This window comes from Pongo abelii, chromosome 5, assembly GCF_028885655.2.
Source record: "Pongo abelii isolate AG06213 chromosome 5, NHGRI_mPonAbe1-v2.0_pri, whole genome shotgun sequence".
Taxonomy (NCBI): domain Eukaryota; kingdom Metazoa; phylum Chordata; class Mammalia; order Primates; family Hominidae; genus Pongo; species Pongo abelii.
This window is the reverse complement of record NC_071990.2, coordinates 72,115,810-72,140,799: the sequence shown is the minus strand read 5'-3', so window position 1 is coordinate 72,140,799 and position 24,990 is coordinate 72,115,810. Positions and strand designations below refer to the sequence as shown.

The 24,990-nt window shown below is 38.1% G+C and overlaps 1 pseudogene; it reads left to right on the top strand.

The window, feature by feature from the left end:
* The first annotated feature begins 15,117 nt into the window (after positions 1-15,117).
* Positions 15,118-19,257, top strand: LOC100451591 (neugrin-like; annotated as a pseudogene).
* The last annotated feature ends 5,733 nt before the right edge of the window (positions 19,258-24,990 follow it).

Here is a 24,990-nt window from a genome sequence, read left to right as displayed (position 1 = left end):
TTATTACAGGCTTTTTCTTCATGAAGCTTATGTGATAAAATATGTTCATCTAATTTAGAAGTGAGTACTTTTTCCTGTTATTTTCTAGCCTCTTTAATACCTTTCATGCCATTTTATTTCTTCTAAAAATGTCAATTAGAATATTATGAGTGTATATATATGTGTGTGTGGGTATGTATATGTATATACACACACACATACATATATAGCTTGCTCTTATATGTGTAAGATACAAGAGAGCAAGCAATAAAGAAAATAAGTGCCTAGTATAGTTAGGCTAGTACTAAGCCTTTTATAGTTATTTTCTCACTTGATTCTTACGTAACATGAATGTACCTAGGTGTCAAATGCCCATGGATAAGAATGAGGCTATATTAATGTTAATATCCAATCTTGTTTCTCTGTGTCCCACCTGCTCAGTACAGAATTCCTAATCTCTTGAAAACCTCCATTCATGTTATTGCTGAATATATAGTATGTACAATATGTGTTCATGAACCCACTGAGTGATAACCTATCATTGGCTTCTTCCCTTCATCTTTCACCAGTTTTGCCTGCCCTCTGCACTGCCCTAGATGCCTCTGCCTCCCCGACCTCTGCGTCCACGAAGAGCAAAATCTTCCCAGAATGAAAATGCAACCTAGGCAGGGCTCTTGGCCCATGTCTGTAATCTCAGCATTTTGGGAGGCCAAGGCAGGTGGATTGCTTGAGGCCAGGAGTTCAAGACTAGCCTGGGCAACATAGCAAAACCCCATCTCTACTAAAAATACAAAAATTAGCCAGGTGTGGTGGTGCACGCCTGTAAACACAGCTTCTTGGAAGGCTGAAGCATGGCAATTGCTTGAACCCAAGAAGCAGAGGTTACAGTGAGCCAAGAGTGTACCACTGCACCCCAGCCTGAATGACACAGCAAGACTCTGTCTCAAAAAAAAAAAAAAAAAAAAAGCAACCTATGGAGTAGGAGGAAATATTTGCAGACTATATATCTGATAGGCATTAATCTCCAAAATATATATAAGGAACTAATAACTTGATTTAAAATTGGGCTAAAAACTTAAATAGACATTTCTCCAAATATATATAAATGGACGACAAATATATAAAAAGATGCTCAATGTCACTATTCATCAGGGAGATGCAAATCAAAACCACAATGATATATCCTCTCACCTCTGTAAGGATGGCTATTATCATAAAAACAAAAGACAACAAGTGTTGGTAAGAATGTGGAGAAATTGGAACCCTTGCACCCTGTTGGGAGGAATGTAAAATGGTGCAGCCACTATGGAAAACAGTATGGAGGTTCCTCAAAATATTAAAAACGTAACTACCATCCAATCCAGCAATCCCATGACTGGGTACTTATCTGAAAGAACTGAAATCAGGATCCCAATGAGATACCTGCACTCCCATATTCACTGCAGCACTATTTATAATAATCAAGATGTAGAAACAGCCTAAGTGTTTATTGAAATATGAATCAATAAAGAAAATGTGGCATATACATATAATGGGATACTATTCAACATTAAAAAAAAAATGAAATTCTGGCTGGATGCGGTGGCTCACATCTGTAATCCCAGTGCTTTGAGAGGCCAAGGTGGGTGGATCACCTGAGGTCGGGAGTTCGAGACCAGCCTGACCAACATGGAGAAACCCCGTCTCTACTGAAAATACAAAATTAACCAAGCGTGGTGGTGCATGCCTGTAATCTCAGCTACTTGGGAGGCTGAGGCAGGAGAATAGCTTGAACCCAGGAGGCGGAGGTTGTGGTGAGCCGAGATTGCGCCATTGTACTCCAGCCTGGGCAACAAGAGTGAAACTCCGTCTCAAAAAAAAAAAAAAAAAAATTCCACAAAATGGACAACATGGATGAGCCTTGAGGACTTTATGCTAAGTGAAATAAGCCAGTCACAGAAAGATAAATACCATAAGATTCCAATTATATAGGGTATCTAGAGTGGTCAAACTCATAGAATCAAAGCGTGGAATGTTGGTTACCAGGGGCCGAAGGGAGGATGAAATGGGAAGTTATTAATCAATAGGATTAAAGTTTCCATTAAATAAGATGAATAAGCTCTAAAGATTCCCTGTACAACATGTACCTCTGATAAATTACAATGTATTGCACACTTAAACATTTGTTAAGAGGGCAGGTCTTATGCTAAGTATTCTTACCACGGTTAAAAAGAAAAGAATCCTATCAATTCACCTCTGCTCCTGAGATGGCTCCTGTCATTTGGTAACATGAAAGGACTGAAATGGAAACCACCACAGCTCCACTGAGGAATGCTCTGGGGAATGGAACAGAATAGTTAGTTGGAACCTAAAGTATTACAAAGTGCGAGAGCACCTTCAACTCTCAGGAAACTCTTGAGTCAGAACTTTTTGTAATCATTTCCTGAGCTCTGTCCAGAATGACTAGTCCTCTCACGGCACTTCCCATTGCTGAATAAAGTGGATTCATTGTATTATACTTCTCCCCTTTATAAATTCTCAGGGCTTCCAAAATCACATCACCAAAATTGTCTTTTTTGTCACACTTTGCCCAAGCCAGCTAAAAATTCTTCGTGTCTGAATCTTGGTTGTGAACAAAGTTCAGGGATTTTTGGTTTTGTTTGTTTGGTTTATTGTTTTTGTTTGTTTGTTTGTTTTTGCATTTCATATTTGTATTTCCTATAAGTTTTCTCATTTCAAAGATAAAGCAGGATATTTAAATAGATACTTAGGGAAGAGGGAATATTGCTTAACTCATGCCAGACCTAAGTCTCAGTTATAACACAGGACATACTTCTATCAACCTTGGGTGTTATTATCCCCATTTTACAGAAAAAAAAGGGGTACAAAGTAATGAAGTAACTTATGAAGCAACATAGCTAGCAAATGACATGGCTGAGATTTGAGCCCAAGTAGGCTCTGATTAGAAAGCTCATGATTTTTTCCTATTTGACAATATTTCTCTGTACTATTATGCTGTATTTAGGCTAAGCTAACTTGCACTAGGTAACAAGTGGAGGATGTTTGCTATTTAATGAAGGCCCTGTGTGTCAGCAGCTTTAGACCTGATATCATGGTTCCAGCAACAAATTTGCAAGGTACGTTTTGCCATCCCCATTTACTTACGAGGACTATCCTGAATCTGGCTGCCCAAAATCAGATTCTGAAATGAAGATTCTTGTGCGAGCGATTTTTGAAGGAAGCATTCCCAACAAAATAGGAAAGAGGGTGAGGCAATCAAGGAAAAGGACAGAAAGAAGCCAGACATGTGTAGGATTTCAGTCAAAGTCCTGCTTCATGAAACCTTGTATGGCAAGAGACCTCTGCAATGGCAGGCAAGACTTTCTAACTCCCACAACTGTCAGTCATCAGCTAGGGACCACGGAGGCTACTAAGTGACTGATGGGCATGTAGTGTATACAGCACACAAATACTGGACAAAGGGGTGATTCATGTCTTAGGCAGAACAGGGCAGAGTGGTAAAGATTTCATCATGCTACTCAGAATGGTGTGCAATTCGTGATTTAAAACTTATGAATTGTTTATTTCTAAAGTTTTTCACTTAATATTTTTGGACCACAGTTAACTGCAGACAACTGGAACTGTGGGAAACAAGACTGAAGATAAGAGAGAAGTACTGTATCTATTTAACTTTTAAAGAAAGTACCAAATTGTTTTCCAAAGTATTTGCAACTTTTTACATTCCCACCAGCAATGCATGAGTTCTAGTTCTTTCACATGCATGCCAACACTTGGTAAGTTTAGTTTGTCTTTTTTATTTTAACCATTGTAAAAGGTTTATAATGGTATAGTGTCGTTTTTATTTGCATTTCTTTCATGACCACTGATGGTCAACATCTTTTTTGTGTGTGCTTTCTTGCCATCCTTATATCTTGATTACTGAAATGTCTCTCCAAGCATTTTTCCAATTTTTACCTTAGGTTGTTTTCTGTCTTAACACATTTGGAATACTATAACAAAATATTATAGACTGGGTGGCAAAAAACAACAAAAATTTATTTCTCATAATTCTGGAGGCTAGGAAGTCCCAGGCACCAGCAGATTTAGTGGCTGGTGAGGGCCTGCTGCTTATTTCACAGTCATCTTCTCCCTATATCCTCACATGGCAGAAAGGGTGAGGGAGCCCTCCTAAATGTCTTTTATGAGAGCATTTATCACCTATTGGTAAACCATCACAATAGGGGTTAAGATTTCAAGATATGAGTTGGGAGTGGGTGCACAAACATTCACCCTATAGCATTTTCTTAACATTGAGTTTGAGAGTTCTTTGTGTAATCTGGAAACAATACTTTTATTATATTTGAAAATACTTTCTCAAAATATGTGGCTTTCTTTTTCCATTCTCTCAACAGTATCTTTGAAAGAGCAGTTTTAAATTTAGATGAAGTCAAATTAATTATAGTTTTGGTTTATTATCTTAGCAACTTCTGCCTAACCCAAAGTAACAAATATTTTCTCATATGCTTACTCCTATAAGTTGCCTGGTTTGAGTTTTACATTTAGTTTTATAATCCATTTTGAGTAAACTTTTATATCTGTTATGAGATATAAATAGAAGTTTTCTTTGGGCATATGGATATGGTCTTTTTTCAGTATCATTCAGTGCAAACAATATTCTTTCTCCACTGAATTTACGCTTCACCTTTGTTGAATAGCCTTTGTTCATACATGTGTGAATCTATTTTTGAGTTCTCTATTCTTTTCCATTATTCTATTTCCCTCTCTTTATGCCAATACCACACTGTCTTCATTACTGTAGCTTTATAAGTATTCTTGAAGTCGGGTAATTTTAATTCTACAACTTCCTTCTTTTTCAAGGTTGTTTGGTCTATTCTCAACCCTCTGCATTTTCACATGAATTTTAATGCCAGTTTCTGAACTTCTGCAAAACAAAAACAAAAACCCGTCTGGCATTTTTATTGAACTGATTCTGTAAACCGATTTGGGAGATTTAACATCTTAACAATATTGAGCCTCTGAACTCATAGACATATTATGTTTCCCTATTTACTTAGGGCTTCTTGAATTTCTCTCAGCTACGTTTTGCAATTTTCAGTATGTGGATTTAGGGCATCTTCTGTCAGATTTATTTCCAGGTATTAAATATTTTGATGCCATTTTAAATGATATTTTAAATTGTAATATCAGATTTTTTTATTGCTAGTATACACAATTGATTTTTTTAAATGTGATCCTGTATCCTGTAACCTTGCCAATAGCATTTATTAGTCCTGGTATTTCTTTTAATAGATTCCATCTATGAGTTTTGCTTCATGTATTTTGAAGCTGTTATTAGATGCATGAAAATATTTTGCATTTCTAAGTTTTCCTAAAGAATTGATCCTTTATCATTATGAAATAACTTTCTTTATCCATAAATATATTTATACATAGAGTTCAGAGCAAGAGTTTTTCTGACACTAATATATCCATTCCAGGTTTTCTTAGTTAATGTTCATATGATATATGTTTTCTATGCTTTCATTTATTTCATTTATTTATTTTTACCTATTTGTATCTTTATTTTTAAAGGGTGTTTTTTTGTAGGCAGCATAGAGCTGGGTCTTGGTTTGTTATCCAGTCTGATAACTGCTGATTTAATTGAAGTATTTAGATAATCTACATTAAATATTATTATTGATATGGTCAGATTTAAACCTATAATTTTGATATTTGTTTTATATTTATTCCGTCTGTTTTTTTCTTTTTCTTCCCTTTCTGAATTAATTTAACGTTTTAAATGATTCAATTACATCTTCAATTGGCTTATTAGATCTAGCTCTTTACTTTTTATTTTAGTAGTGGCTGTAGGATTTATAGTATACATCTTTAACTTATCACAGTATATTTTCAAGTTATATTATACTACTTTGTTATAGTATAAGAATGTTACAGTGGTACATTACTCTAACTCTCATCCTTGCTTTTGTGTTATTATTACAATATGTTTTACATTTTCAAATGCTATAAACTCCACACTACTTTGCTATTGTTTTTGTTTTAACAGCCAATTATTTTTTGAAGAGATTTTTTACGATAGGAAAAAAAATCTCATATACTTATTCATGCAGTTATAATTTTCAGTGCTTGCTGTTTCTTTGTGTAAATCTGTATTTCCATTTGATATATTTCTCCCTCTCACTAAAGGACTTTTTTTGATGCTTCCTGTATTGCAGACCTGCTAATGATGAATTTTTTCAGCTTTTTAAAATATTCTATGAAATTTTTATTTCATTTAAGTTTTCAAATATATTTTTACTATGGAATTTGGGGTTAATGTTTTTTCTTATATAACACATAAAAATGTTGCTTCACTGTCTTCTCACTTGCATTGTTGATGAAAATAAAAATCTGTCATTCTTTGTTTCTCTTATGTGTCTTTTTTGTTCTGGCTGATCTTAAGATTTTCTCTTCCCAGTAGTTTTAGCAATCTGATAAAAATGTGCTTTCTTGCAATTTTCTTCATAATTTTTGTGATTGGGATTTATTGAATTTCTTGAATATGTGGGTTTATGGCTTTTATCAATTTAGAAAAATCTTGACCATTATTTCTCCAAATTTTTTAAAATTTTCTCTCTCTTCAGGGATTCTAATTGCATACATAGATCACTTAATATTTCTCTACAGCTTATCAAGTTCCTGTACTTTGTTATTTGATTCTTTTTCCTCTGTGTGTTTTACTTTAAATTATTTCTATTGCTTTAACTTCAAGTTCACTATATTTTCTTCTGCAATGCTAATTTGTCATCAGTCCTATCTATCATACTTTTCAACTCACACGTTTTAGTCTTCATCTCTAGAAATTTGACTTGGGCATTTTTTATATCTTACATGTATTCACTTAACTTTTGGAACATATTATATACAACCATAATAATTGTTTAATATCCTCTTCTGCTATTCTATTTTCGATTTCAATTCTTGGTCAGTTTCAATTGCTTATTCTTTTCATTATGGACCTTGATTTTCTGCTTCTTGCATGCATAATAATTTTTATTGGATGCCAGACATTGTGTTACCTTGTCGAGTACTGAATTTTTTGTATTGCTATAAATATTCTTAGCTTTTGTTCTAGGATACAATTCTCTGCAAACAGTTTGAGTAAGTCAGATTCTGCTTTTAAGATTTGTTATGCAGGACTGGAGCCGTGCTCAGTCTATGGCTATTTCCTACAACTGAAGAAAGGCCCTGTGTACTTTACTCAATGCCCTATTAAGTACAGATTTTTTATTCCAGCAGGTAGAAACTGGCACTATTCTTAGCCCTGTGTAATTGCTGGGTGCTATTCCCTCTAATCCTTTCAAGGTGTTATTTTCTGGACCTTGAGTAGTTTGCTCACTTGAATACACCGATCAGGACTCTTTTTTTCTTTTTTTTTCAGACGGAGTCTCGCTCTGTCGCCCAGGCTGGAGTGCAGTGGCACGATCTCGGCTCACTGCAAGCTCCGCCTCCTGGGTTCACGCCATTCTCCTACCTCAGCCTCCCGATTAGCTGGGACTACAGGCGCCCGCCACCACGCCTGGCTAATTTTTTGTATTTTTAGTAGAGACGGGGTTTCACCATGTTAGCCAGGATGGTCTCGATCTCCTGACCTCGGGATCCACCTGCCTCAGCCTCCCAAACTGCTGGGATTACAGGCGTGAGCCACCACGCCCGGCCAGGACTCTTTAACTTTAACTTCAAGTTCACTATGTTTCCTTCTGCAATGCTAATATCCAAAGATACCAAAGAATACCTTCTTCAGATCTTCAGAGTTATTTCTCTGTACAGATCTGTCTTATCCAGCACTCTCATCCAGCAAACTCTAGTAACTATATTCTCTTGGACTGCTAGCTCTGTCTCCTCAACCCAGGGAGATCACTGGGTTCCCCTCCCTACACCACAACCTGGAAACACTCTCAAGGTTCTAATGTTGTACACCTTGTTCATTTCCTCTCTCCCAGGAATCACTATGATGCATTGCCTGATGTCCAATATATTGAAAACCATTGTTTCATATTTGTACATTTTTTTGTTTTGGCCAGACTGTAAATCCAGTTCCTGTTATTACATCTCGATTGAAAGCATAACTTCCTCATGATTTTTTAAAATTAAAAATATGGTTACTTTAGACATGTAGAAGTAAGAAGAAAATTGCCAAATACAAAGATAAACCTCAATAAGCTGTCACCTTTGAGAATTCAAGGACAATACAAAGACACAAGTAATAGGGGATAACAGGAAAAGATAGCACATTATAAATAGTTCTGAATCAACAAAGCACAAAGATTTTTCCTTTTTAAACATTTCATACCACAACACTAGCAGCATCGTCTGGTCACAGTACATTTATATAAGGCTGACCTGCCTTAAAATGCATGAACCAACCTTTATTTAGAATTAATTTTGGATCCTTTAACCTTTTATAAATTCTTAGCTTCAAAATGTCAAAAAGCTTCAAAAGTTTACTCAAAGTGATGTAATTTCTTTTCATGGTCAAATTCTATATTGTGCTTTTGAATAGTGACTATGATTATTACACCTGTTTTAACTTACACTACTTTTTTTTTTTTTTTTTTTGAGACGGAGTCTTGCTCTGTCCCCAGGTTGGAGTGCAGTGGCACGATCTTGACTCACTGCAAGCTCCACCTCCCGGATTCACGCCATTCTCCTGCCTCAGCCTCCTGAGTAGCTGGGACTACAGGTGCCGGCCACCACACCCAGCTAATTTTTTGTATTTTTAGTAGAGACGGGGTTTCACCATGTTAGCCAGGATGGTCTCCATCTCCTGACCTCGTGATCCACCTGCCTTGGCCTCCCAAAGTGCTGGAATTACAGGCGTGAGCCACCATGCCTGGCCCAACTTACGCTACCTTTCTTACATTTTGTATACATTGTAAATGGAAGTGACTTAAGAGTGATTATGTATTGATTCAATTTACTACAATGTTACGTCTAAACAAATATTGTCCTGCAATACCTAAACCATTAAGCAAATAATTTTGGAATTGATCTCGAAAAAAAAATTTGAGCCAACCAGAAAATCTGTCCAATTATTTTACCTCTTATTTCCTGCCTGCACTCTTAGATTTTGCTCCGTTTTGCTCTACACTTTGCCCTATGAAGCTTGAGCAAATAAAAAAAAAAAAAAACCATGTAAGGATCTGCAGGTATTCATTACTAAGAGCTCTGCCCAACAGATGGCAGAGGTGATAAGGTCTTAGTGAACCGGGCACTAAACCCAATCAAAAATGAAGATGATGAGTAATGTCAGCAAGATGGCTGACTAAAGGTGCCTAATGCTTGTCACCTCAAAAAAGGACCAAAACAATAAATAAGCAACTACATTTCAGCTAGAGTCTAAAGGAGAGCACTGGAGTATGGGTGGGGGTGGAGGAGAGTAGAGAAAATGATATGGAGAACAGAAACTCAGATTGGCAGCATAGAGAAGGGAAGAAAATGACACACCTCTTCCATCCCATCTCCCTAGTTGAGATCAGCTCCAAACTAAGAAAGACTTCTCCATTCAGTGAAAAGGTAAACAGGAGGCCCCCTCCGTTTGCCACTCCATTACCACTGTAGATACCTGAAGTCTCTACTACTGGACAATTCCGCAGTAATACAAGGCCCTGAGCCCAGTTTAGGGAACTGCCTGGAGTTCACATGGCTGCATTATTCCAGAGGAGGAACCCACCCCAAACTCCCAGGACCCATCAACCCCACTATGATGCAAGCTGCTATGGCACACTGCCAAACTGAAACTGAAGTCACTGCTAGAGTACATTCTGCTCAGGGGGACAGTAGCCACTGTGCTTCTCCATTTCTGAGGCTGCACTGACTTTCCACCATGCTCACACACCTGGCTACAGTGCCACAATATCAATAATTGGAAGCTAGGCAGTATAACAGCTGTAAGCCCAGCACCCAAGCCCATGTAGTATCCTATTCTCCAGTGTACGGGTGGTTCTGCACAACAGGGATGCTAAGGCAAAGCCACTGAGCCCCCTTTGTTTGAGAAGCAGCCCACTGTCCTGGCCCCAGCAAAGCCATACCACTGCTACCACAAACTTCTATAGCCGAGGCCACTGAGAAACTCACAGGCATCACTGGCATTGATTACAGCTGAAGAAACCCCATAAGCATACTTTGCACCTACCTAGAACCAAGGCCAATTCACACTACTCAACTGACATCCTAGGAACATCTTCAAGGAAAAAAAAACTTTCTCTAAAAAAGCTACCCCATAAAAATACAAGAAACAACTGTCCCACCAGATGTGTGGATATCAAGATAGGGACACAAGAAGCAAAAAAGCAAGAAAACAACACCCTCAAAGAAGCACAATAATTCTCTGATAACTGACCTCAAAAAGCAAAAGAAAATTTAGGAAATGCCTGAAGGGAGTTTAAAATAATAATTTTAAGGAAACTCAATGAGACACAAGAGAATACGTGAAATGAAATGATGAAAACAATTCATAATCTGAATGAGAAAGTCAACAAAGAGACAGATATTATTCTAAGGAACTAAACAGAATTCTTGGAGCTGAAGAATTCAATAAATGAAAGGAACAATACAACTCAATACAACTACCACCTACAACTGCAGACTGGATCAAGCAAAAAAAAAAGGGAATTTTTGAATTTAAAGACAGATCTTTTGAGATAACCCATTCAGAGAAAACAAAAATTAAAAAGAATAAAGAATGCCTACAGATCTTATAAGACACCATTAAGTAATTATTCACTATGCAATTTTCAGGAGGAGGAGATAGGGAAAGGCGCAGGAAGCTTATTTAACAAAATAATAGCTTAAAATTTCCCGAATCTTCTGAAAGATATAGACATCAGACCTAGGAAGCTTAATGGTCAAATTCAATGCAAACGGGTCATCCCCAAGGGACATTATGATCAAACTTCAAAAGTCAGAGACAAAGACAGAATTCTAACATTAGCAAGAGAAAAGTGTCAAGTCAGATATAACGGAATCCCCATTAGACTATGAGTACATTTCTCAGCAGAACCTTGTAGGCCAGGAGACAATAGGACTATATAATCAAAGTGCTGAAAGAAAAAAGAAATAGTTATATCTTGTCATCACTGCTCTGAGTTCTCTGCTCCTAGACACCCAACATCTGTGGTGCTGTGACTGGCAGGTATTGGGATATCCATAGCTAAGATGCCAGGATCCTGAGAAGCCTATAAATGGACAAATAAAATTGGGTGATGTGTCCACATAAAAATCATCATGTGCCCTCAGCTTTCTGACCAATCTGGTGCTTCTGCATGTGGTCCTGCATGGCTTGGTGTGCCCCCTTATCTTGGATCTACTTACAGAAACATTATAATAACAAAGAAGTCCTGGCTGCAGCTGGTGCTCTCTTGAAAGTGCCAAATCCTGACTGGAGACTAACCAACTTAGGTGATTATAGCAACTCATGACAGAATAACCCTGATCCTAGGAAGAAGACAACAACTAATGCCACTACCTGCAACATCCTGGATAACCAGAGGTTTTTTTTTTTTTTTTTTTTCTTCTGAGACAGATTCTTTGTCTGTTGTCCAGGCTGGAATGCAGTGGCATGATCTCCACTCACTGCAACCTCCACCTACTGGGTTCAAGTGATTCTCCTGCCTCAGCTTCCCCAGTAGGTGGGACTACAGGCACACACCACCACACCTGGCTATTTTTTGTATTTTTAGTAGAGACGAGGTTTTGCCACATTGGCCAGGGTTCTCAAACTCCTGACCTCAGGTGACCCACCCACCTCGGCCTCCCAAAGTGCTGGGATTACAGGCGTGAGCCACCATGCCTGGCCAACTGGAGGTGTTGAGTGTGTCCACACAACAAATTCACCGCTAGCATAACCAGCATTAGAGAAAGCCAGAACACTAAACATATCTACAACCAAGGACTCTCACAGAGTCTACGTCACCTCCACTAGAGCAGGTGCTGGTATCCATGGCTGGGAGACCTGAAGACAGATCACATCACAGTACTCTTTGCAGACATTCCCCAGCACCAGCCCAGAGCCCAGTAGCCCCACTGGGTGGCTAGAGCCAGAAGAGCAATAACACTCATTGCAGTCTGGCTCTTAGGAAGCCCCATCGCCAGGGGAAGGGGGAGAGCACCATATCAAGGAATCACCCTGTGGGACAAGAGAATCTGAACAGCAGGCCTTGAGTTCCAGACTTCCTAATAAAATAGTTCACTCAAATGAGAAGGAACCAGAAAAGTAATTCTGGTGAGATGACAAAACAGGGCTCTGTAACACCCACAAAAAATTATACAGGCTCCCCAGCAATGGATCCAAACAAAGAAGATATCTCTGAATTGCCAGATAAATAATTCAGAAGGTTGTTTATTAAGCTACTCAAGGGGATACCAGAGAAGGGTGAAAAACAACTTAAAGAAATTTAAAAAACAATACAAGATATGGATGAAAAATTCTCCAGAAAAATAGATCTTATAAGAAAAAACAATCACGACTTCTGGAAATAAAAGACAAACTTAGAGAAATACAAACTGCACTGGAAAGTTTCAACACTAAACTAGAACAAGTAGAAGAATAAACTTCAGAGCTTGAAGGCAGTCTTTAGAATTAACCCAATCAGACAAAGACAAAGAAAAAAGATTTTAATAAATGAAAAAAACTTCATAAATGAAGGAGAGATAAAGTCTTTTTCAGACAAAGGCTGAGAGAATTCACCACTACTAACCAAGAATTACAAAAAATGCTAAAAGGAGTTCTAAATCTTGGAACAAAACCTTGAAGTACACCAAAATAGAACTTCCTGTATTAGTCCATTCTCATGCTTCTCTGGAGTAATACCTGGGAATGGATAATTTATAAAGAACACAGATTTAATTGACTCACACTTCTTCGTGGCTGGGGAGGCCTCAGGAAACTTACAATCATGGTGGAAGGCACCTCTTCACAGGGGAGCAGGAGAATGAGGGCTGAGAGAAGAGGGAAGCCCCTTATAAAACCATCAGATCTCATGCGAACTCACTCGCTATCACAAGAACATCATGGGGAAAACTGTCCATGATTCAATTATCTCCACCTGGTCTCACCCTTGACCCATGGGGATTATTACAATTCAAGGTGAAATTTGGGTGAGGACACAGAGCCAAACCATATTATTCCACACCTGTCGTCTCCCAAATCTCATGTCCTCACATTTCAAAACACAATCATGCCCTTTCAACAGTCCCCCAAATTCTTAACTCATTAACTCAAAAGTGCATAATCCAAAGTCTCACCTGAGACAAGGCAAGTTTTCAAAACTAATCATGTTTTTCCCCAAATTGCCCCAAAGCCTTAACTCATTCCAGATTTAATTCAAAAGTCCAATTCCAAAGTCTCATCTGAGACAAGGCAAGTCCCTTCTGTCTATTAGCCTGTAAAATCAAAAGCAAGTTATTTACTTCTTTGATAAAATGGGGGTACAGACATTGGGTGAATATGCCCACTCTAAAAAGGAGAAATAGGCCAAAACAAAGGGGCTACAGGCCCATACAAGTCTGAAATCCAGTAGGGCAGTCTTCTAACCTTAAAGTTCCAAAATGATCTCCTTTGACCCATGTCTCACATCCAGGTAATGCTGATACAAGAGGTTGGCTCCCATGGCCTTGGGAAGCTCCTCCTCTGTGGCTTTGCAGGGAACAGCCCCTCTCCCAGCTGCTTTCATGGGCTGGCACTGAGTGTCTGTGACTCTTCCAGCACACAGTGCAAGCTGTCGGTGGATCTACCATTCTAGGGTCTGGAGGATGGTGGCCCTCTTATCACAGCTCCACTAGGCAGTGCTTCAGTGTGGGAGCCTCAACCCTACATTTCCTCTGCACTGCCCTAGCACAGGTTCTCCATGAGGGCTCCTTCCCTGCAGCAAACTTCTGTCTGGACATCCTGGAATTGTCACACATCTTCTGACATCTAGGTGGAAATTCCCAAACCTCAGTTCTTGACTTCTGTGTGCCCACAGGCTCAACACCACATGGAAGCTGCCAAGGTTTGGGGCTTGCACTCTCTGAAACCATGGCCAGAACTGTATCTTGGCCCCTTTTAGCCATGGCTGGAGCACCTAGGACACAGGGCACGAAGTCCCTAGGCTGCACACACCAGGGAACCGTGGGACCATCCCATGAAACCATTTTTATTTCCTAGGCATCCTGGCCTGTGATGGGAGGGGCTGCCGTGAAAGTCCCTGATATGTCGTGGAAACATTTTCCCCATTGTCTTGGTGATTAACATTTGGCTCCTCATTACTTATGCAAATTTCTGCAGCAGACTTGAATTTCACCCAAGAAAAAGGGTTTTTCTCTTCTATTGCATCATCAAGGTGCAAATTTTCCAAACTTTTATGCTCTGCTTCTTCTTGAATGCTTTGCTGCTTGGAAATTTCTTCTGCCAGATATACTAAGTGATCTCTCTCAAGGACAAAGTTCCAAAGAACTCTAGGGCAGGGGCAAAATGCCATCAGTCTCTTTGCTAAAGAGTAGCAAGAATCACCATTATTCCAGTTCCCAACAAGTTCCTCATCTCCATCTGAGACTACCTCAGCCTGGACTTCATTGTCCACATCACTATCAGCGTTTTGGTCAAAGCCACATAGCAAGTGTCTAGGAAGTTCAAAACTTTCCTACATCTTTCTATCTTCTGAGCCCTCCAAGTGTCTAGGAAGTTCCAAGCTTTCCCACATTTTCCTGTCTTCTTTCGAGCCTTCTAAACTGTTTCAACCTCTGCCTGTTTCCCAGTTCCAAAGTCACTTCCACATTTTTGGGTATTCTTATAGCAGCACCCTACTCTCTGCAGTATCAATTTAATGCATTAATCCATTATCAAGCTACAATGAAGAAATACCCAAGACTGGGTTATTTATAAAGAAAAGAGGTTTAATTGACTCACAGTTAGGCATGGCTTGGGAGGTCTCAGGAAACTTACAATAATGTCGGAAGCACCTCTTCATGGGGTGGCAGGAGACAGAATGACTGCCAAGTGAAGGGGGAAGCCCTTTATAAAACCATCAAATCTCATGAAAACTCGCTCACTATCATGAGACCAACAGGGGAAACTGTGCCCATGATTCAATTATCACTACCTGCTCCCACCCTTGAAACATGAGGATTAATACAATTCAAGGTGAGATTTGGGTGGGTACACAGAACCAAACCATATTATCTCCTTAAAGCATAAATTTTACAAGGCCTATAGAACAATAACTCACACACAAAACACAAGATACTAAGACAACAACTAACATGATGAATATAACAGTACCCTACATGTCAATACTAATGTTGAGTGAAGTAAATGGCCTAAATACTCCACTTAAAAGATCCAAATTGCAGAAAGGATAAAAATCCACCCAGCAAGTATCTTCTGTCTCTAAGAAACTATCTAACACATACAAGCTCACATAAACTTAAGGTAAAGGGGTGGAAAAAAATACTCCACTAAATGAAAACCTAAAGCAAGCAGGAGTAGCTATTCTTATATCAGACAAAACAAACTTGAAGCAAAAAGAGTAAAAAAAAAAAAAACCCAGACATTATATAATGATAAAGGATTAGTCCAACAGGAAAATATCACAATCCTAAATAAATATATATATTTATTTAATATTTATTTAGGATTGTGATATTTTATATATATATAAAAAACACTTGAGCTCCCAAATTCATAAAACAATGACTACTATACCTAAGAAATGAGATAGACAGCAACACAATAATAGTGGGGAACTTCAATACTCCACTGACAGCACTAGACAGGTCAACAAGACAGAAAGTAAACAAAGAAACAATGAATTTAAACTACCCTAGAACAAATGGACTTAACAGATATTTACAGAACATTCTAGCCTACAACTGCAGAATATACATTCTTTTCATGAGCATATGAAACATCCTTCAAGATACACCATGTGATGGGTGACAAAACAAGTCTCAATAAATTTAAGAAAATCAAAATTGGCCAGGCATGGTGGCTCACACCTGTAATCCCAGCACTTTGGGAGGCCAAGGTGGGTGGATCCCCTGAGGTCAGGAGTTCAAGACCAGCCTGGCCAACATGGCAAAACCTCATCTCTACTAAAAATACAAAAAAAAAAAAAAAATTAGGCTGGGGTGGTGGCACACGCCTGTAGTCACAGCTACTCAGGGAGGCTGAGATAGGAGAATCACTTGAATCCGGGAGGCAGAGGTTGCAGTGAGCCAAGATCGCACAACTGCACTCCAGCCTGGATGACAGACAGAAATTCTGTCTTAAAAAAAAAAAAAGAAAATCAAAATTGTATCATGTCCTCTCACACCACAGTGGAATAAAAGTGGAAATTAACTCCAAAAGGAACCTTCAAAACTATACAAATATTTGGAAATTAAATAATCTGCTCTTGAATGATCTTTGAGTCAACAATAAAATCAAGACAGAAATTTAAAAACACTTTGAGCTGAACAGTAATAGTGAGTGACACAACTCATCAAAACTTCTGGGATACAGCAAAAATGTTGCTAAGAGGAAAGTTCACAGCATTAACTGCCTATATCAAAGTCTGAAAGAGCACAAATGGACCATTTAAGGTCACACCCCAAGGAACTAGAGAAATAAGAACAAGCTAAACTGAAGCCCAGCAGGAGAAAAGGTATAACAAATACCACAGCAGAACTAAGTGAAATTGAAATAAAAAAATATAAAAAATAAATGAAAGAAAAAGCTGGTTCTCTGAAAAGATAAACAAAATTGATAGACCACTAGCAAGACTAAAGAAGAAAAGAAGAGAGAAGATCCAAATAAGTTCAATTAGAAACAAAATGAGATATATTACAACTGATACCACAGAAATATAAAAAATTATTCAAGGCTACTATGAACACCTTTACATGCACAAACTAGAAAATCTAGAGGAGATAGATAAATCCTGGAAATATATACAACCCTTCTAATTAAATCAGAAAGAAATAGAAACTCTGACCAGACCAATAACAAATGGTGAGATTAAATCAGTAATAAAAAAAAAATTGCCAACAACAACAAAAAGTCCAGGACCAGATGGGTTCACAACTGAATTCTACCAGCTATTCAAAGCATTGGTACCAATCTTTCTGAAACTATTCCAAAAGATAGTGAAATAGAGAGCCCTCCCTAAATCATTCTATGAAGCCAGTACCGCCCTAATACAAAAATCAGAAAAGGACGACAAAAAAGGAAAACTACAGACCAATATCCCTGATGAACATAGACGCAAAAATCCTCAGCAAAATACTAAATACTAGCTAACTGCATCCAACAGCATATCAAAAAGATAATACACCATGATCAAGTGGGTTTTATACCAGTGATACAAGGATGTTTTACATACTGAAGTCCATAAATGTGAGAAAGAGAATAAAAATCAAAGCTTAGCACTACAGAAAACCAGCAAGCCAGAAAGATAAATGAACGAATTAATGAATGAATGAACGAACGAATGAAAGAAAGAGAAAGAAAGAAAGAACGAAACAACCAGAAAACACTTAACAAAATGGCAAGAGTAAGTCCTTACCAATCAATAATAACCTTGAATATAAATGAATTAAATTATTCAATTAAAAGATATATAGTGGTTAAATGTTTCTTTAAAAAATCAAGACTTAACTATATGCTGCTTACAAGAACTCACTTCACCTGTAAGACCACACATAGACTGAAAGTGAAGGGATGAATATAAGCTACATTTATATCAAATAAAATTAACTTTAAATCCAAAACTGTAGAAACAAAATATTTATCATTATATAATGATAAAGGAATTGGTTCGGCAAGAGGATATAACAATCATAAATATTTATGCACCCAACATCAGTGCACCCAAATATATAAAGCAAATATTAGTAGATTTAAAGAGGCTACAATACAACAATAAGAGGAGATGTCAGGCTACTGCCATGTTGTAGGATGCTGAAGGCTAGTACGCATTGACACAGTGGTTACTCTGAGTCTCTAGCTGGACTTGAATGTCTGTGTTGCCATTGCTCACTGTGGGTTCATGATCTAGGGGGTGGCAGGCCCAGGCCCTATCATCTGGGAGCTGGACCCCAATTCTGACTAGGAGCCAGAGGAATGGAAGCTACAGGAGGTGGAGAGGTACCGGCTCCTCCCTGGGCCCTCAGCTTGAAGCAGGGCCTCATGCCCTGGCACCCCAGGCCACACCCCCTTGGTTCCAGGTGTCCTGCTGCTACATGCACAGGGGCCCTTGTTTCTTCTTACCCAATGTCCAGAGCACAGTGTCAGGTGTCCAGCTCCCCTGGGACCACTAGTCCCTTCACTAGTGACATATTTCATCACCAGTTTAGAGAGTTCAGCATGCTTACAGGCAGTTATTGTTCTAGGTGTTAGGTTTCTGGGTTTACAGAGCAGCTCCAAGCTGGCAGACACAGCCCAATTGCCCTTGCTATCAAAGAGAAGAGGGCTAGGTGCTCCATGATTTAGCTGGAGGCTCTTCAAACATCCATCCTGCTTCCACACATGGCTTCTGCCATTGGCTCTCTACCCTAGCACCCTGCAATGACAGAAAAAAGCAATCCAATTCCAGAAAATTTGGAGGCAAATGGAGACACCTGGTGCTCTGCCCAGAACCCTGACATGGGAACCCATGGAGTAGATCCGGTATTTACATAAGGAATTTGCAGAGTCCTGGTCAGTTCCCAGGTTGGCTGAAGGCTTTGATGTCAGCACTGATGTGATCTCAAGAGTTTTAAAAAGCAAGTTTGTACCCACATTGGAGCAAGTTTGTACCCAAACTGAAGCAGGATCAAAAAGTCCTTAAGAAAACTGGGGTTGCCCACTTGCTCCAGCAGCTCCAGGGCTCTGGAAATACCTCAAAGCCACTCCCTGCAGGCCACTCTGTCTCAGGCTCTTTGCTTATGCCAGAGCATGAAGCCTCATCCAAAGACCCGAATCATACCATAGCTTTGAAAGTGATAGAGTCAAACACTCACAGGACAAATGTACCAAGGAGATGGAAGGAAAGGAATAAAGGAAGCCAGAATCTGGAGAAGGACAGCTATGTGCTTCTTGCTGCAGCCCTAGGTCATCAGAGAGAGCTGCAGAAGTACTCCAGTGCTTCTGAGAGCACCAGAAGAACTGACGATGGTAGGCTGCCAAGTGATCAGAAGCTGGAGAAGTTGAAAGCAGGGGAGCCAGGTCACTTCAGCAGCAAAGTAGTGCAAAGGAGGAGAGAGTTCTTTGACAGCAACAGGAACTTCCTGTACAGAATTTGAGCTGGGGCTTGGCTTGTGGAGATCCCTCGTGAAACACAGCTGAGCAATTATTAACATATATGGAGCAGCCTATATTTCTGTATGTGGATAAACCACCTTAGATTAGCAAGAAGTGATGAGCCTGGACTGTGGGAGGAAAAAGCTGTTTTGAGATATTCAAACTTCCTGTGTCAGGGCTCCCAGTCTGACCTCTGTAGATCTTCAGTACTCACCCTTCGTGCTTGGGCTCACTATGTGTTGAAAACCAGCCCGTGTCGCATGTGTTGTTACAATTTTCTGTGATACTTGCAACATGTGTTTGGGAGGAAGTGGGAAAAAAATAGGGGATGTCAACACCCCATTTTCAATAATGGACAGATCATCCAGGCAGAAAATCAACATAGAAACATTGGATTTTGACTGCTGTTCAGACCAAATGAACCTAACAGACATTTACAGAACATTCAATGAAATAACTGTGGAATACACATTCTTCTCAACTGCAAATGGAATATTCTCCAGGATAAATATGTTAGGCTACAAAACAAGTCTAACAAATTTAAGGAAATAGAGATCATATCAAGTATATTTTCTGACCACAATGATATGAAAATAGAAACAATACCAGGAGGAGCTTCACAAACTTTGCAAATACATGGAAATTTAAAAACAAGCTCCTAAATAAACAATGGATCAAAGAAGAAATTAGAAGGTGAATTTAATATTTTCTTGCAAAAAAAGAAAATGGAAAAAATAACATACTAAAACCTATGGGATATAGCAGAAACTGTTATAAAAGGGAGTTTACACCAATAAACAGCTTCATTAAAAAAAAAATCTCTAATAAACAACTTAATGTTGTAACTCAAGAAACTGGACAAAAATAAGAACAAACTAAACTAAAAAATAGGAGAAGAAAGAAAATAATAAAGACCAGAGCAGAAATAAATGAAATAGACACTAGAAAAACAATACAAAAGATTAACAAAGACTCCGTTTTTTAGAAAAGATAAACAAAATGAACAATTCTTGACCAGTTACGGTGGCTCACGCCTATAATCCCAGCACTTTGGGAGGCTGAGGCAGGCGGATCAGTTGAGGTCAGAAGTTCGAGACCAGCCTGGCCAACGTGGTGAAACCCTGTCTTTACTAAAAATACAAAAATTAGCGGGGCGTGGTGGTGCACGCCTGCAGTCCCAGCTACTCAGGAGTCTGAGGCACAAGCATCACTTGAACCCGGCAAGCAGAGGTTGCAGTGAGCAGACATCATGCCACTGCACTCCAGCCTGGGTGACAGAGTGAGACTCTATCTAAAATGACAAAAAAAAAAAAAAAAAAAAAAAGAACAACTAATTAGCTAAACCAAAAAAAAAAAAAAAAAAAAAGAAGAAAGACACAAATAAATAAAATCAGACTTGAATAATTATACATCAAAAAACTGAATAACCAGAAGAAATATATAAATTCCTAGACACATACAATTTACCTAGATTGGATTATGAAGAGAAGGAAATCTAAACAGACCAATAATGATGAGGAAATAGAAGCAGTAATAAAAAGTCTCTCATCAACAAAAAGCCTGGGACCTGACAGCTTCACTGCTGAATTCTACCAAATATTTAAAGAAAACCTAATACAAATTATTCTCAAACTATGCTAGAAAATTGAAGAGAATACTTCCAAACTTATTCTGTGAGGTCAGTATTATCCTCATACCAAAATCAGACAAGGATACAATTAAAAAAAAAAAAACTAGAGTTTCCTGATGAACATACAAGCAAAAATCCTCAACAAAATACTAGCAAACTGAATTCAACAGAATATCAAAAAGATCATTCACTATGATCAAGTGGGATTCATCCAAGGGATGCAGGACTTGTTCAACATATGCAAATCAATAATGTGATGCATCACATTAGCAGAAAGAAGGACAAAAACCCTATGATCATTTCCATAGATGGTGAAAAAAATTGACAAAATTCAACATCCATTCATGATTAAAAAAAAAAAAACTCTCAACAAATGAGGTATAGAAAGCATGTATCCCAATGCAGTAAAGGCCATATATGACAGACTCACAGGTAACATCATACTGAATGAGAAAAAGCTGAGAGCTTTTCCTTTGAGATCTGGAATAAAACAAGGACAACCACTTTCACCACTTCTATTCAACACAGTACTGGAAGTCTTAGCCAGAGCAACTAGGCAGGAGAAATAAACAAATGGGAAAAGAAGAAGTCAAATTGTCTCTGTTTGCAGATTACACGACTTTATATATAGAAAACTCTAACAACTCCACCAAAAACTGTTAGAACTAATACATGAATTCAGTAAAACTGCATAATACAAAATCAACCTATAAAAATAAGTAGCATTTGTATACACCAATAGCAAGGTATCTGAAAACGAAATCAAGAAACAATCTCATTTACAATAACTACAAAAATAAACCTAGGAATATATTTAACCAAGAAGGTAAAAGATCTTTATAATGAAAACCAGAAAACACTTATGGAAGAAATTTAGGAGGACACATAAATAGAAAAATATCCCATGTTCATGGATTGGAAAAATTAATGTTTTTAAAATGTCATACTACTTAAAGCAATCTATAGGTTCTGTGCAATGCCTATCAAAATATCAATGACATTCTTCACAGAAATAGAAAAACAATTCTAAAATTCATATGGAATCACAAAAGACCCCAAATAGCCAAAGGCATCTTGAGTAAAATAACAAAACTGGAGGCATCATACTACCTGATTTCAAAATATACTACAAAGCTGTTGTAACCAAAGATGCATAGTACTGGCATAAAAACAGAAACATAAACCAATGAAACAGAATAGAGAGGATTTTCAATGTTCTCACCACAGAAGAATGGTAAATGTTTGAGATGATGGATATGTTAATTACCCTAATTTGATCATTTACACAATGTATACATGTATTGAAACATCACATTGTGCCCCATAAATATGTGTAATTATTATGTGTCAATTAAAATGACACAATTAAGATGACGCAAATAATACGTGCTTTGGTGTCTAATGCACTGATGTCAGTTGGTGACATGAGAATAAATTCCTGAGTTCTGTGCATATGAATCATCCAACTTGAGTAGCAGGAGGTTACAGAATTAACATACACAATACAATTTACAGAACCTAGGCCACTAAAAAATAATTAGCAGAGACCTTTGCTGCTAAACAACCACAGTTAAATTTTATGTGAATCATACCTAAGATAAAAGTAGTAGTTATCAAGAGCTTATCAAGGGTCTGGCACTGTCATCCACATTTGACATACATATCTACCTCAATCATCACAGCAATTTTGGAAGAGTGATACTCTAGTTCATATTCCACAGATAAGAAAACTGAGGCACTAATTATGTGGCAGAATTGTTATTTGAATTTAAGTCCCATTCCAAAGACTTTTTCCTTCTTTTTTATGTATTCATTTTTAACACAAGTAGATATAAAGGATACAGAAGTGAAAAGTTAAAAAAATGACATAAAATAAAAAGTAAATCACTCTCCTGTCTTTATGCCCAGATTCACAGTTCCTCTCTCAACTGAAAATCACTTTGTTAGTTTATGTGTACTTCTAGAAATGTATTACCAACTGTCATGGTGGAATATTTTCTTTCTCATTTCAGTTTTATTAGTTTTTGCCTCATGTATTTTGTCAGTCTGTTCCCAGGTTCAGGAAAGTTTAGCGTTGTTATATCTTCTTAGAGAAGGGACTCCTGTATCATTATGTAATGCTCCTCTAATATCCCTAATAATCTTCCTTGTTCTGAAATCCACTTTGTGTGATATTAATGTGGCTCTTCCAGCTTTCTTTTGATGAGCGTCAGGATCGTATTTATTCCTCCATTCCTTTACTTTTAACTTATCTGAGTTTTATATTTAACATAGATTCATTCCTTGCAGACAACATTTACTTGGGTCTTTTTTTTTTCTTTTTTTGTAATCCATTCTGACAATCTTTGTCTTTTAGTTGATATATTTAGACCTCTCACATTTAAAGTGATTATTGATATAAGAGGATTAATATCTATTGTCTTTATAACTATTTTCTATTTGTTGCGTTGATTCCTTGTTTTTTGTTCTTCCCCCACTGCTGTGGACTGAGTGCTGTTTCCCTCAAATTCATGTGTTGAAGTCCTAATCCCTAATGGATGGTATTTGGAGACAGAGCCTTTGGGAGATAGTTGGGGTCAGATGAGGCCATGAGAGCAGTGGTGCCCTCATGGTGGGATCGGTGTCCTTACAAGAAGAGATGCCAGAGAGCTTGCTCTCTCTTTTTATCTCTCTACCATGTGAGGACAGAGAGAGTAAGTAGGTATCTGCAAGCCAGGAAGCAAGCCTTCACCAGAACCATGCTATATCATCCTGGTCTCAGATCTCCAGGCTCCAGAACTGTAAGAAAATAAATGTATGTTGTTTAAGGCATCTACATTACAATATATTGTTATGGTAGCCCTAGCTAACTAAGATACCTACTTTTAATGCCACCTGGATACTGGGAGGCTTGATTCACTGGGGGCATTAGTGTAAAAATCTATCCTAGCCTTTCTGTTGGCCCCATGGATTCACATCTCTTCCACACACCAGATTTACTCACTGCCTCTGAAGACCCCCAAAATCTCATCCAATCACTGCATCAGGCTTAAAGTCCAGGCTATAGTCATCTGCATGAGGTCCTGATGCAAACGAGTCTTCTTAGGTGAAATATCTCAAGGGCAGCATTTTGAGAGAAGCTCTTCTTAAGCCATGGATCGGTGAACTAAGTAGTTATTTTCATGCCACACATCCAAAATACATTGGTGAGATGCAGAGATGATAACTTCAATCAGACTCTCACATTCCAAAGAGAGAGCAACAGAGGCATCATAGCAGTCACTGATTTATAACAATTACGCAATCCTGCCAGGCACTTGTCAATGCCCACAACTCTGGGAATGGGGAATTTTCTGTGATAGAGGTCAGTTCTGTTTCTTACCAGTGGTTCCTTAATGCCTTATTTTCCTTAGCGTTGTCTTTGATTTTTAGCCATTTTAATACAACATGAATTTGCTTAAATTTGGCAGCACTTGCACTTCCTGAATCTTTACTTTGGAGAATTTAACATAGTTATGTCTATAGATATTCCTTCTGCCTCGTCTTCTCTCTTCCGCATTTCTGAAATTTCAATTATACAAAAGTTTAATCATCTCACTGAGTCTCATGCTGCTCTTGCATTTTCATTTGTTTTTTGATACTTATGACTTCCACACGAACTCTGTTAACAATAACAGAGCCAGAGCAAGAACACTCAGCTGAGCTGAGACGTACTGGAATATCCAGCACTTGTTCCAGATGAGTTTGTTGACTCCTCGGACCATTAGGTCTGAAAGTATAGAAGGCTGAATTTACTCTTGAGTAACAACTAATAATATACTGTTGCTAGAGAGAGAAAGAGAGAGAGAGAGACCATCTGGATATCAAAAGAAGGTCCATTATTGAAAAAAAGAGTGGGGGAATAAGGAGGGGAACCAGGTGCATAGAGGGGAGTATTATGCAAAACCTGGATTATAAGAAATATTAGCACTTCTCTTATTTTCGGTTCAGCATCCTTAGTCCAGAAAAATCTTTCCAGACATTCTATTTCAGCATACTATATCATCATCCAGTTTTTATCACTACCCAACTAAAGAAGAAAAAAGAAAACATGGATAAAGAGGTAATGCATACATGGAACTTCTCT